Below are 13,562 nucleotides of genomic sequence, written 5' to 3'. Positions count from 1 at the left end.
GCTGTACAACTTTAACATATAATTAATTTGTCCTAAGGAGTATACAATCAGTTTCTGTTCCTGAGGACCTTTGTCTTGCAGTTCACAGCCATTAGATGGTCAAGTGAATGTTTGTTGTTGTAGAGATGATTCCTTAAGGAGAAATTTCTTGTCAAACTACATAATATTGAGGCCATAGTGGTAGTACATAAGTTAGTATATTCTCTCAAAAACTTGACTTGGTTGTTCTATGCACTTTCTAAGGGGGTCAGGGGATGTATGTGTGTGTCATACCTATCAACTGTACAGATTTCCACAGAATGTCCAGACTTTTGCCTTATCTTTTTGGTCTGTTCCTCATAAAAATTCAGTTTTTTTTGACAAATCGCTGGGATGAGCTAAGGATTAAAGTTACTAAATAATAACATGTATTTGATTTTCAGACTTCATATCCTGTAGAAAATTCATTCTAAATCAAATCATGTTATTCTAGCAACTTTCTAAATGTGACCTTAGTTTGGGCCTTTGTCCCCAACATTATAGCAGGCTTTTTCCAGATTTCTTGTGCTAAGAGATTGAAAGGTTGTGTGTGTGTGTGTGTGTGTGTGTGTGTGTGTGTGTGTGTGTGTGTGTGTGTGTGTGTGTGTGTGTGTGTGTGTGTGTGTGTTCAGCTGTCCAGGTTTTTTCAGAATGTCCATATTTCTGCCCCATATTCCTCCTGAGCTTTTCTCCCCGGGCCTCCACTGAAAAAGGGATTTTGCACAGATGGACTATCCCGGTTAACAAATGCCAAATAAATAAAAAGGATTGAAGTTGCTAAATAATAACAGAGATTTGAGTTTTATATGTCATATCCTTTAGAAAAATGCATACTAACACAAATCCTGTTATTCTACAATCATTACATTCATGAGAGCAATATTTATAATCCGTCCCTATTTATTTTAGGCTTTGTACAGATTTCTTGCACTAAGAGGTTGAGGTATGCATGTGTGAGAGTGAAATGCCCTATTTAGAGTTAGCAGGTGGAATTTATTTTCACATACATTTTCAAGGAATTGTGAGCTTCAAGGGAAGAGATGTTTACTGTTGTTCATGCGAAGTCTGCTTAAAATGTGCAACTGTTTTGTTTAGCAAATGGTATCACTGTTGTGGTGCAGAATGTCAAAACAGGCTTGGTAGCATAGCAGGTAGCATACTTGCATCTTGATGTAGAGGGCTGTAGGTTCTACTCCTACCACATGTAGATTTGTATTTTAAGGGGGGTGGAGTGCTGCAGTCCAGTTATGCATGGTTCTGAAATGTGTGCAAGGGGCCTATGATTTGAAAACAGTCCAAATGTAAACTTAACCTGCCACTGGCCAGATGCATTTTCTTTGAATGTGGGTTTAAATGCTGTTTCAGTGCATGTGAGTTTCAAAGGTAGAGAAGTTTTAATGCTAAGTCTGTTTTCATTGTAAGACTATTGCTTTGTTTAAGTTTAGGCAATGTCATCAGTGTTTGTGCTATAAAATAGGAGGTTACTAAGCTATTGGCCCTGAGGCCCTAAAATTTGAAATAAAAGTTGAAAATGAAAACCAAGACCAAGTATCTGTAATCATTGTAGAAGTAATGCATAAAACAGTATGCACACAGAGTTTTGAACAGTGTTTATGGCAACTGGGGAGAAATAGCCAAGTAATGGGATACTGGAATGGCTGCATGTGTGTGTTGGGGGGGGGGTTGAATGGGGTGGGGTTTGGGGGTGGTGCTTTGAAAGGGGTGGGGTTGGGGCGGTGCTCCAGGTTTGCACCCCCCTGCAAAAAATAATGCGGGCTCCCTTGCATGTATGGGAAGTCTATTCCATAGCATGGGCAGTCTGTGGGTTATGAACCTGTCCTTCCAGCACGTTCTGTTGATTGTGGTAATAAGGTTGAGGTCTCTAGAGTGTGGTGCAGAGGGATTGGGATTTCTTTAGATGTAGCATTTCTAACAGAGCTGGGTCAGACATGGCTTTGTAAGTCCAGCAGAGATTGCCTCTAAGCAGGTGATATGAGACAGAGAATAGTTGGAGTTTTCTGAGTCTGTCCATATAAGACAAGTGTTTAAGGCCTGGGATCCTCTTTGTGAGGTACTTTTGCAGCCTCTCCACTTGTTACAGGTGTATAGTGAGGTACATGCAACATGGGGCATTGTACTTAATGATTGGCCTAATGAGAGAAGAGTAGAGGGAGATAATGACCTCTTTCTTCCTGGATGCAAAACCCTTAGTAACGAGAAGTGCCACATAGAAGGACATTCTGACCACAGTGGCAATGTGGTGCTCAAAAGTAAGGTTGCTGTCAACCCGTGTTCCCAGATCTCTTATAATGCCTTCTGTGTTCAGTGGACTGCCATCGATGTGGTAATTGATGGGAACTGGGTTTTTTCCAAAGGGGATGATGGCACATTTTTTGACATTGATCTTAAGGCCATGGTTCTGACACCAGTCGTTGGTCTTAGTGAGGCCTTTCTGTAAGATGTCAACATCACCTGAGGAGTTAATAATGGTTCCTAACTTGCAATCATCTTCGAACATTGTCAGCCAGAGTCCCTTCATATTGGCCTGGACTTCTGAGAAGTAGATACCAAACAGGAGAGGAACCAGGACCGATCCTTGTGGGACTCCACTTGTGACTGGTCGCCAGTTTGACTTGGAGACCGCTACTTTCACACTGTGGGTTATGTGAGCCAGTTTGCAACCCACTTAGTGATATAAGGGTTGATGCCTAGCTTTGTGAGTTTTTCTATGATTCCTGAGTTTTTCTATGATTCCTGAGTTGGGAATGGTATCAAAGGCCTTGGCCAGATCAAGATGGACTATATGAACCACCTTGCCTTCATCCCCAGCTCTGGTGACTGACTCAAAGAAGTCAAGTAAGTTGAGCAGGCATGCTCTACCCTTCACAAAACCAAACTGTGTGGGATCCAGAGTTTGGAGATTCCCTATATCCTTGTTTATTAGGTCCATGATGATGTGTTCCATAGCTTTGCATATCAGACTTGTCAGGCTAAAGGGGTGATGGTTCCCAGGGTCTGTAGTCCTCTCATCCTTTGTGGAGAGGGATGACTGTAGCAGTGCAGCATTCAGTAGGGACAAAGCCTGAGGTGAGGTTGTGATTGAATAGGGCATTCAGGTGAGGTGCCAGTTCACTGTGTAGTTTATGAAGAACACAGCCAGGGATATTGTGGGGTCCCACAGAAACTGTATTATTGGCCTTGGACAGTGCTGTTTTAACCCCTGTAGCAGTAATACTGGGTCCCTGGCAATTTACTGGTGGTGTGATTGGTCTTTTGGGGGGAGCTTAAAGTTGGCACTGAATTTGTCAGCCAGTATACTGGCAATATCTGTTGGTTCAGTATAGGAAGTACCATTCTGCAGTAGCTCAGAGCAAATCTGGGTATTGCCGTGGAGATTCTGTACATAACTATAGAAGGCCTTGTGGTTGTCTTTACTATCTGCTGCAATTCTGTTTTCATAGCTAGCTACATGTTATTTATAATGACATTCTATAATGTTCAAATACATATTAAAATCTGCTGCATGTAACTTGAGTAGAAACACAATAAGTAAGCTATTTAATTGTACTTCCTTACTGAAGGGATACCTATAGAATTTTGTTGGAATAAATAAGCATTTTGCAATAAATTCAGCAAATGATGGACCTCTCCATGTACGGTTTGATTTTGTTTACTGAGGACTGAATGTTCTGGAATTTAAAAGCTGCCTTTTCAAATACTTTTTTCTTCATTGTTCTGACAAGAATAAATGCCACACAGAAAAAAAAAATCACTTGGCTGGATGTGATATGCTATGGGACAGTTTCTCATTGTGTGCCTTGCTTCTGGTAAGAATTTTATTTTGAAATGTCTTCCTGCTGTTTTGGCTGTTCCTATAAAATATTGCACATTCTTTAATGCTGATTAGTTATGTTAATTAGCTATGCTTCTGGTAAAAAGACATGTCTTCTTTCTTTTTCTCAGTTGCTGTCATGACATTGTTTCAGTCTGACTATGCAGCAAAGAACACAGACCTTTAAAGCATGATTTGCATTGAAAAGTCATGTCCTTTCAAAGTGAGACATGACTATGTTCAGAAGGCTTGGTGCTTTTCAATGACAGCTAAGGTTCAGAAAATAGGAATGTGGAATGTTCTTTTTCACTTGTGCTGTCAGACTAATGTATCCTTAACATGGCAGTTATAGCTTCTTAGTGAAGTCAGTAATACTTAACATAGTTTTCAAGCATTCACTTCTGTGGTCTTTTAGAAGGTAAACACTTTATTAATGCTTTTTTTAAGTATTTATAATTGCTAATCCATATGTCTATGGTAGCCAGTTTTAATGTAGTAAGTCATTGCATAGTTTTCTTCCCAACTATATATGAACATTTACTGGTACTGTGTGTCCATTGTCACAGCCTATGGGGTCTTCTTTTAATGGAGTAATTTATTGCATAGTTATATTGTTTCCTTCCCTGATGTTATTTAACGATATAGGAACATTTACTAGTATTGTGTGCCTATATTCACTGTCTTTTAATGAAATCCATTGTGACCTTTCCCTGGAATTATTGAATGCCTGGTGACTGTGCCATTGACAATATTTTATATAATTTAGGCAGCTGTGCATTTCTACAGTTTTCTTCCTTAAACTCTGCAGTTCGTTACACGTTTCTGAAGAGAGGGTCTGCAGATTTGTCATGCACAAGCTTACAAGACTGATGACATGTGACAGTTTCCTTTTGCTGTGGTTCTTTGCATTAGTTATCCAGATTTATTGGTAAGATTATATCACAGCTGAGTCAAACCAAACATACTTTGGCTGATTTATCACCATGGTTCTGAAGTCGGGTTAAAATCCCAAAAGCCCAAAACTCCATTCAAAGTCAGTTGTGCAGGGTTATAATCTCATTTACATTTTTAAAAGAAAATCATCCTTTTTCAAAAAAACATTTAAGGCATGAGACTGTATGAGTTGCATAAGAATGCAGTACTGTATGCTGTAAAATACCTCATGTAAAGCATTTGCTGGTTATCAAAATAAAGACGACTAGCTGGCCTATAAACATTCTAGCCATGATAAGTCATACCATCAGCTTTACCTTCAATATTTGTGCTGCTGATTTTTCAGGGCAGTACAGTGAAACAGTTTTAGCACATTGTCTTTTAAATTTGCTTGTAAATTATTCACCTGCCTCAGTTTAGACTTATATGTACCTGCCATGTACTGTTTGTCAGGTGGTGATACTGCAAAGGTGGTGTTGGACGAAGGAAGTTGCTTGTAGTCTCTGCCAGAAGACAGTATAGGAAAGGAGGTCACTGTAACTTGGGAATTGCTTAAGAAGGAACTCAGTAGAGCTGGTATCTCTTAGTAAAACATTACCACATTGACAATGCACCCCAAGGGTTGACCCAGTTGTTCAGAATTTGGGAACTAATGTGGATAGCGACCCAACTTTTGACCAGCATGTCTATTGTTGTAATAAAGTCTTTCTATATTGCACATCTTATAAACATAGGGATTGAGTATAGATCTAGGGATTTGATTGCCCCCCCCCCCCCTTATTCACCCCTCAGACCAACCATTGAATAGAATGACCCCTTTGGCATGTATTCATCCATCCAACAAGTGGCATGTCCACAGAGACATCTTACTAAAAGAATACACAGCCTAAACATGTCCTACATATACCGACTCAAAACCCTTTTAATTTATACTTGGTATCCTATAGACTGCTAAGAGGTGACCTGTGTCTGTCATTCAAGGCATCCTCCGACCCATTACTGATGGATTTTTCTGAACATCAGCAAGTTAAATGGCTTCAGAATACTTGGAGTACTAATATAAACCTCTTATAATACATCAACAGAATAGTTCAGAGGGACAGGTATATCCTGTAGATGATACCACTGCTGTGGAACAGAATCTCCATCCACATAAAACAAGACTGCCCCTGTGCTGCAAATGGACAGAGACAGCTCCTAAATGCTTTATCCCATCATGGGTCACCTCATATTATCTATGGTATGATCCCAGTTATTCTTATTTTGGGTAACATGTATATTAATGACCGTGGGATGAGTAAGGCCAATTTCTAACCAAATGGGAGAGGTTATTTCAAGCACAGAAGGAAAAACTGGTTAGGCTTAAAATGGTCCTCAATGGCAGCTAGCCTACCTATGAACCTAATAAGAAGAAAATCCACTAAGCATAATTAACATTAAAATCACTTGCAACTCATGTCAACCACAGTGAAGTATCCAATATATAATGGGCATCATTTTGAAACTTCTAGCATAACTGCTGGTCACTCACAGCTGTCAAACCATTACAAACAACAGTAGTGTGCTAAGTAAATCTAAAAAAAAAGAAAACTAACCTTCAATATCATAACTAAAGAAACAAATCAGCAACATGCTGCAAGTATGTGCTGTGAGATACTCAGAAACCAAATTAAAAATGTTTCTAATGGATATTGGTAGAAGCACAGCAATGACAGACATTTGAGTTTCAGGCTTCATTGTCATCAGGAAATGCATGCTAACATACAGCCTTTTGTTCGAGCTACCTTCTAAGTGAATAGGGCAATATTTAATATCTGTCCCAATTGTTGGAACTTTGTCTCCCTGTTATTTTAGTCATTGTCCAGAGGTTGAGAGAGATGGTAACTGGCATAGAGGGTGGGCTTGTGCAGCAATACCACCTCATCCATGCTGGATAAGGGACAAAATGGTGACAGTGTGGGCAATGTCTGGCAGAAAACAGCTGGGGATGTGGGAGTGATATTCTCAAGCTGGTTATGGAAGCTCTGTCACTCTCACTAGGCATGAATATAGGAGTTCCAATTACTGGTGTAGGTACTCTTCATCCAGCTAGCAGTGGAGTTAGACATGTGATGAAATTATAACTGTCCTTATGGATGATAGTCCAACTGAAGGTTCTCTAAGACTGGTGGTGGGTATGGCAGTGATAGGGGAGAGGTAAACTACTTGGTGGGATACCCTGTACTGTGGGATCCCAGAATGATAAGCAGGGCATCCGGAGAGGTAGGAACAAGACATTTAGTACTCAGAATCATTGCAAGCAGAGGCTGATGTTCTTTGGAAAATTTGTATCTAACCACAAGTATTTCTACATGGAAGACAACTGGCTCTCTTTGCTCATCTTACTGTTGTCCACTCATGAGATACAAGTGCATCAAGAAAAAGTGCTTGAGGTTTGGTGGTCAGCAGTTAGGAAGGCAATAAATACTGATAAAGATTTATATGCTATCCGTTCTCTGTCTCTCCCCCATATGTGCATATAATATATATATATATATATATATATATATATATATATATATATATATATATATAATATAATGTGTGTGTATTTTCTCTCCGTCTTTCTCTGTGTATATCTGTATATATTGGTGTCATTTTATCTGCAGCCCTTTTTTCTGGCTGCATATTTTCGGAGCATAGATAAGTGAGTCAGTGTTAGGGGCAGGAGTAGATGTATGCAAGGGTTTGTGGATTAGGAACAGAGTAAGGGTAAGGTGTCCGAATAGTTTTAGTGGCGTGTGTGTCCTGTGTGCGTGTTATATATGATAAGTGTGTATACATTTTTGTCTCTTGTAGTACAGTTAGATTTTCAGAAGGCAGGGTGCATTAACATCTGTCTCATGGATAGGGTTAAGGTTAGCACATATGTGTAAGGTGGTATAAGGGTGTGAAGGTGGATTGTTGATTAACTATGGAGATCAAAATGTAAATTTTCTTGGAAAATCTGCCTATTTCCCAGAAAAGTTTGTAATAGGAACAGAGATGAGTGCCACTGTAGTGTGTGAGTTTTGTGATCTAAGATTAATTAGTCGGTGAATGAGAGCACTGCTGAAAGGGAGGTTTTGACAAACATATTCTATCTGTGGAGGGGAAAGTACCTTAATACAGTTATGATTGTCATGTTATAAAAAAGCATGAAGTAGGAAGTTGTCTTTTCCCTACATGACAGCAATTCTAGATGTTTCCTGTGACAGAAAAAACAATGATTTTATTGGTTCTTGCCCCCAAAGTAATTCTCCCTTTTTAAGAATATATATATGTGGGATATTATCTTTCTAGGTTATAAATTCATTTTTCTGCATGCAGCTGATTTGTAATGGACAGTGGCAAATTTGTCAATAAGTTGATGTGGCAGACAAATTGAAAGAACTGATAGCAAATAAAGAATTTAGGGAATTATACCCACGGCAAGGCCATGTTATAATTTATGGACATGACAGTAACAGAATGTCAGTCCAGTTAAAGCTGGTTTATTTCATTTCAGTATCCACAGCTATGTATTATGAGAATGAAATTGATGCAGTTTTATTGGGCATTTGTAAAGCTTTAATTACTTCTCTGCTGTAGTGGAAGTGAAAGATTTTAACAGACCTAGGAGTACTCTCCATAGTCCAAATTGGCTTGGAAATTGCCAAAGAAAAAGACAAATATGGTAATAGTCATTTGTCTTTTTTTTTTTTTTAAGTACAGATGACAAGAATGCTACAAAGTATTTAATTCTGGAGCCATTTTCTTTAGCCTTAGTTGCAATCAAACTGTGATAACAGTGATCATTTTTCAAAGGTTTGGGTGACTTCAACACATAAAGTAAAAAGAAGAAAAAAAAACACACCCAGGGGAAGCACTATGTCCTGGGAAACTGAAAAATGGCTAAAAACATAATGGTCACAGTTTTCTTTGTGAGTAAATTTAAAATGTTTGTAAATATAACATAAGAAATAAATCAAGATGGAGAACAAGCACCCATTTTTCAACACAGTACTGAGTATTTAAATGATAAATGCCACTGCGGTGGTGGTGCTGCGGTAGCATTGTCACCTCACAGTAAGACGTTGTCCTGTTCGATTCCCAGCTAGAGCGTCTTCTGTGTGGAGACATGTGTGAGTGGGCGTACCTTCGTTGAAGGTTGCGCGTCAGAGCTGGCAACTTGGCACATAAATATCTACTGCCAATCATTAGCGGACCGGAGTTCCGCTGTGGCGACCCCTAACTGGGAAAAGCCGAAAGACACAAATATATATATATATATATATATAAATGTGTGTGTGTATATATATATATATATATATATATATATATATATATATATAAACAACAACACAGAGGGGTTAGATAAGACACTGAATATGAATAGCAAAGGTGCTAAGGGGACTTTTTTCTCTAGCACTCACAGAAGAAAAGTCACTATCACATCTTTCCCTTTCTTGCGGTTGTTCAGAGACCAGATGTAGGAACTGAAGAAGAATTGATAAGGAGCAACACAACACATGATTTACACGAGGTAGCCTATGATTGAATGATTTTTGTATAGGTTTATAGGTGTGTACTAGGCTAAGCATTTTAAGCATATCCATGCATCCCGAATTTCTGACAAGTTTTGGTACCCTTGGTAAGTGTAAGCAGGGACTTGGGAGATGAAACATTTACAGACATTTGCCTGGGAGATGAACCATTTATAGGCTGTCTTTGTCCATTAGAGACATAGGTGTGAAGAAAGGGGTGACTTTCTTTTTCAACATCCTATTGTCCTATTTATAGTTGAATTGAGTTAGGGAAGAACTGTTTCACATAAATGGGGAGTCTGTTCCAGAGACTGGGTAGCCACTGGGATACATACCTGCCACACTCCAACAGGTCTTATTTATATCACAGGCAAGGTTAAGTCATTAGAATGGGAAGTTCTGGTGCTGTTTGTTTTGCAGATATGCAAAATGTCTATCATGGTGGGGTCTGACAATGGCTTTATCCCAAGCATAGATCTCCCATCAGTAGCCTGTAGGGGTAGAATGTAGAGGACATGTCACTTCTATCCTATAATCTTTTAGTGAGGAAAATCTGTGGACATTCCAGTTTTTCGATGTCCCTGGTTAGATGTATATCAAAGGGGCATTGTGCCCAATTATAAGTATGATCTGAATGCAGTGGAACAATGACCTCCTTGGACCTATATGCCATACCTTTGTTTGTAGGTTACACAGTATAGAATGATTTCCTCACTACTGCAGACGCATGATGGTCAAGGGTTAGATTACTACAGACAGATGTCCCCAAGTGCCTGAATACTGGGCCTACTCTTTGGGGTGTCTTGTCAATATAATAGCTACCAGGGGTGGATGACTTCCTGAAGGATGCTATTATACATTTCTTGGCATTTAGTTTTAGTATGTGGCTGTGAAACAAGTTGTCTGTGTCAGTCCTTCCTGGAGAACATTAGTGGTGATGGGGAATTTTGTGACTGCTCCTAATTTGCAGTCATCTGCAAATTTTGTCAGACAAAGGCCACTGACATTGACCCCAGAGCAGTAAATGCCAAAAAGGAGAGTTCCCAGGGCTGATCCCTCTGGGATACCTCTGGAGGTTGGCCTCTTTGTACAGGTAAACTTCCAATTTGTATCTTCCTGAGACATCTCTGTGAGCCAGCTGGCTATCCATTGGGTCACATAAAGGTTTATACCTAACATCCTGTGTTTGTCAACAATGCCTAAGTGATGTATTGTGTCAAATGCCTTTGCCGGGTCAAGGTAGGCAGTGTGAACTTGTCCATTGCCTCAGTGAACTTCTCAAACAATTCCACCAAGTTAAGTAGGCATGACCTTCCCTTAACAAAACTAAAGTGGATTTGGCCCAGTGTCTGGAGGTTTTCTATGTCATTATTGATTATTTCCATGGTTTGCATGCATGTAAGACTGCTGAGACTTATGGGTATATAGATTCCATGGCCTTTAGATGACCAGCTTTTGTGCAAAAGGATGATGGTTGCTGTTTTCTATTTGTGAGGCATGAAGCCTGTTTAGAGGCTGTGGTTAAATGTTGATTCCAGAGGTCCTGATGGAACTTGTTTCATGCTATTTAGAAGGTAGCCTAGGATATTGCCATGACCCATTGATGCAGCATTCATAGCCGTAAAAAGAACATTGAGGACTTGCTTCCTTGTACTATTTGATGGTATTTCCTGAGGGGAGACTTGTGGGAGCGTAAAGTTTGAGCTGAATTTCTCAATAGGTTTGCCATATCTTCAGGCTCAGTATAGGTGGCTCCATTAACAATGGCCTCTGCACACAATTGTGTATTGCCAGTGAGGTTGCAGACATAGCTGAAGAATGCCTTGTGGTTGCCCTTGGCCAGATGATCACTTAGTAGTAGTAAGTTAGCCTTAGAGTAGTTCCTGAACATTACAGAGTTAGCTGGGATTCTGGGTTTTATTTTTGCTTCAAAGGAAACTATTTTGTGGTCTGACCTTATCAGAAAGAACTTTATACTAGTGAGTGTGCAGCACTCTCCCATATTAGTGAGGAACAGATCCAGTATGTTTCAGCCTCTGGTTTGGCATATTGACAGAAATGTCTGTGCCTGCACATTTGATGTCCTATATGATTCCCACTTAATTCACACTTAATAGTGTGGTAATTAAAGTTAAAGTTACCCATGAATATGGTACTGGTTCAGATGGTGTGTGTTTCTAGCAAGCTTAAATATGTGTTATGGGTTATAGAGGGGGAATTGTAGCTTGCAAGGAATGGTGATGTGACCATAGAAAAGCTTAACTACATTGTTCTGCTTGAGCAGACTTGAGGTACATTTATTTTTAATGTAAATTGAGACACCTGCACTTGAATCCCTGTCTGTGTAGTAGCTGGTCTAACCATGTCTCAGTGACCACACAAAGGTCAGCATTCTCTATGGTGAGGAGAGCTTATAGGCAGTGGAGTTTCTTGTTTAGACTCCTAGCACAGAGAAGTAACAATGTTAGATTTTCTTGGTTTTGATTCAGTTTGGTACTGCGTAAAAAAGGCACCATGAGCGACAACAATGTTTGCATTGGGTGTATTATCTGAATATATGCAGGCTAAATAGTTCAGACTGAAAACCACACAATATGTATCATTGTCATTGCAGCAAGCAGAAACGGCTGTTACTTTTAAAAGCAGGTGGATTTCCAAACAGGCTGCGAAGACGGTGCATACAGATGTGCGAGAAATGAATCCTTCACACTACCTGCAAACATGTCAGCAATTTAACCACACATGACTTCAGAAATAATTGGCATTCAAATTACTAGTAATAAACATGGTGCTATAACAATTTCCAAAGAAATGAAGAATCATGCGAAGGTGGAATACACAGACATAACTTTGTAAGTTTAGTCTGAAATGCGTTCCTTTTCAAAACTTGAGTCCTTAGTCAAGTGGAAAGGAAGTCAATATATGCAGGTAAGACTTATTCAAGTGGAAAGGAAGTCAATGTATGCAGGTAAGACTTTTCGCAACAGTTTCAGCTTTCATGTCTCTGTATATCTATATGTCAGTAACACAAATATGCAGTATCCTTACAGCATGCACTCATGCTTGGGCATACAGAGATGCATATGCACACTCACGCCCAAAAACGCATGCGTACACACACACACACACACACACACACACACACACACACACACACTGAGATCCTATACAGGAACGCATGCTCAAACAAACTGCAGGCAAACACATATACACAAATGTAAGAGTCACCTAAATATAAATAAAATTTGTGTTTGTCTAGTGAACACAGCATAATAAATCATGCTTGTTAATCTAGTTGGTTCACCAAAATAATTAAGTTTTATATTTTTAATTCCTAAATATCTTGTTAAAATTCTGCACATGTACACGAAAATTTCACCTGAAAGTAACAATTTCCTCATGCAAACACATCACCTTTAGCTGCCACAGGCTTTTACAAGCCTGTTATTTCAAACGTGGGAGCTGTTTGTGTCAAATATTAGTCATTCTGCTCTTTGACAACTATTTATTGTATTTCTAACTTTCGTCAGTAAAATAATCTTTTGTTCACAGTGGTAGATATGGATTTTCACATTACCATGAAATTTTGTGGCCTTTTATACTGTGTTGCAAACTTTAATAGAACCATTTTACTGCTTGACCACATGGGAGCACAATGTTATAGCAGACAAGATTACACTGAAGACAATGAAATCTGCAGGACTGAAATACAGGTGCTTTTTTGGTTTGTTGGCCTGTCACGCTTACAATACTTGTATTAGATATATACAGTGCATGCACGCACATACATGCATATGTATATCCATATATATATATATATATATATATATATATATATATATATATATATATCTATAGCGCGAAAGAGGGTAGGCATACATATATATTTATCTATATTTGTCTATCTATATGTAAATGGTTACTTATCTAACTATATATGTATGCATCTGTGTGTAGACAGATAAATATATATATGTATATATAATATGGCACCACTATTTATACTTTCTGAAAAAGAAAAATAATCTTATCTACAGGTTCTAGAAATATTTTCTTGAGCAAGAAATTAAACTTGTCTTAAAATGCAGATTGCAACACTGGTATTGCTGCTGTTACAAGTCAGAGCAAGTAGCAATTAGGGCTTGAACTGCTGAAGTGAAAAAGACCTAACAGTATGCTGATCCACAGAGGCCACCGTATAATTAGAAAATATGTACAACAATGTCACAACACAG

The sequence above is a fragment of the Protopterus annectens genome, chromosome 12.part0 (assembly GCF_019279795.1).
Source record: "Protopterus annectens isolate FY-2018-M chromosome 12.part0, PAN1.0, whole genome shotgun sequence".
Classification (NCBI taxonomy): Eukaryota; Metazoa; Chordata; order Ceratodontiformes; family Protopteridae; genus Protopterus; species Protopterus annectens.
This window is presented reverse-complemented; position numbering follows the sequence as displayed.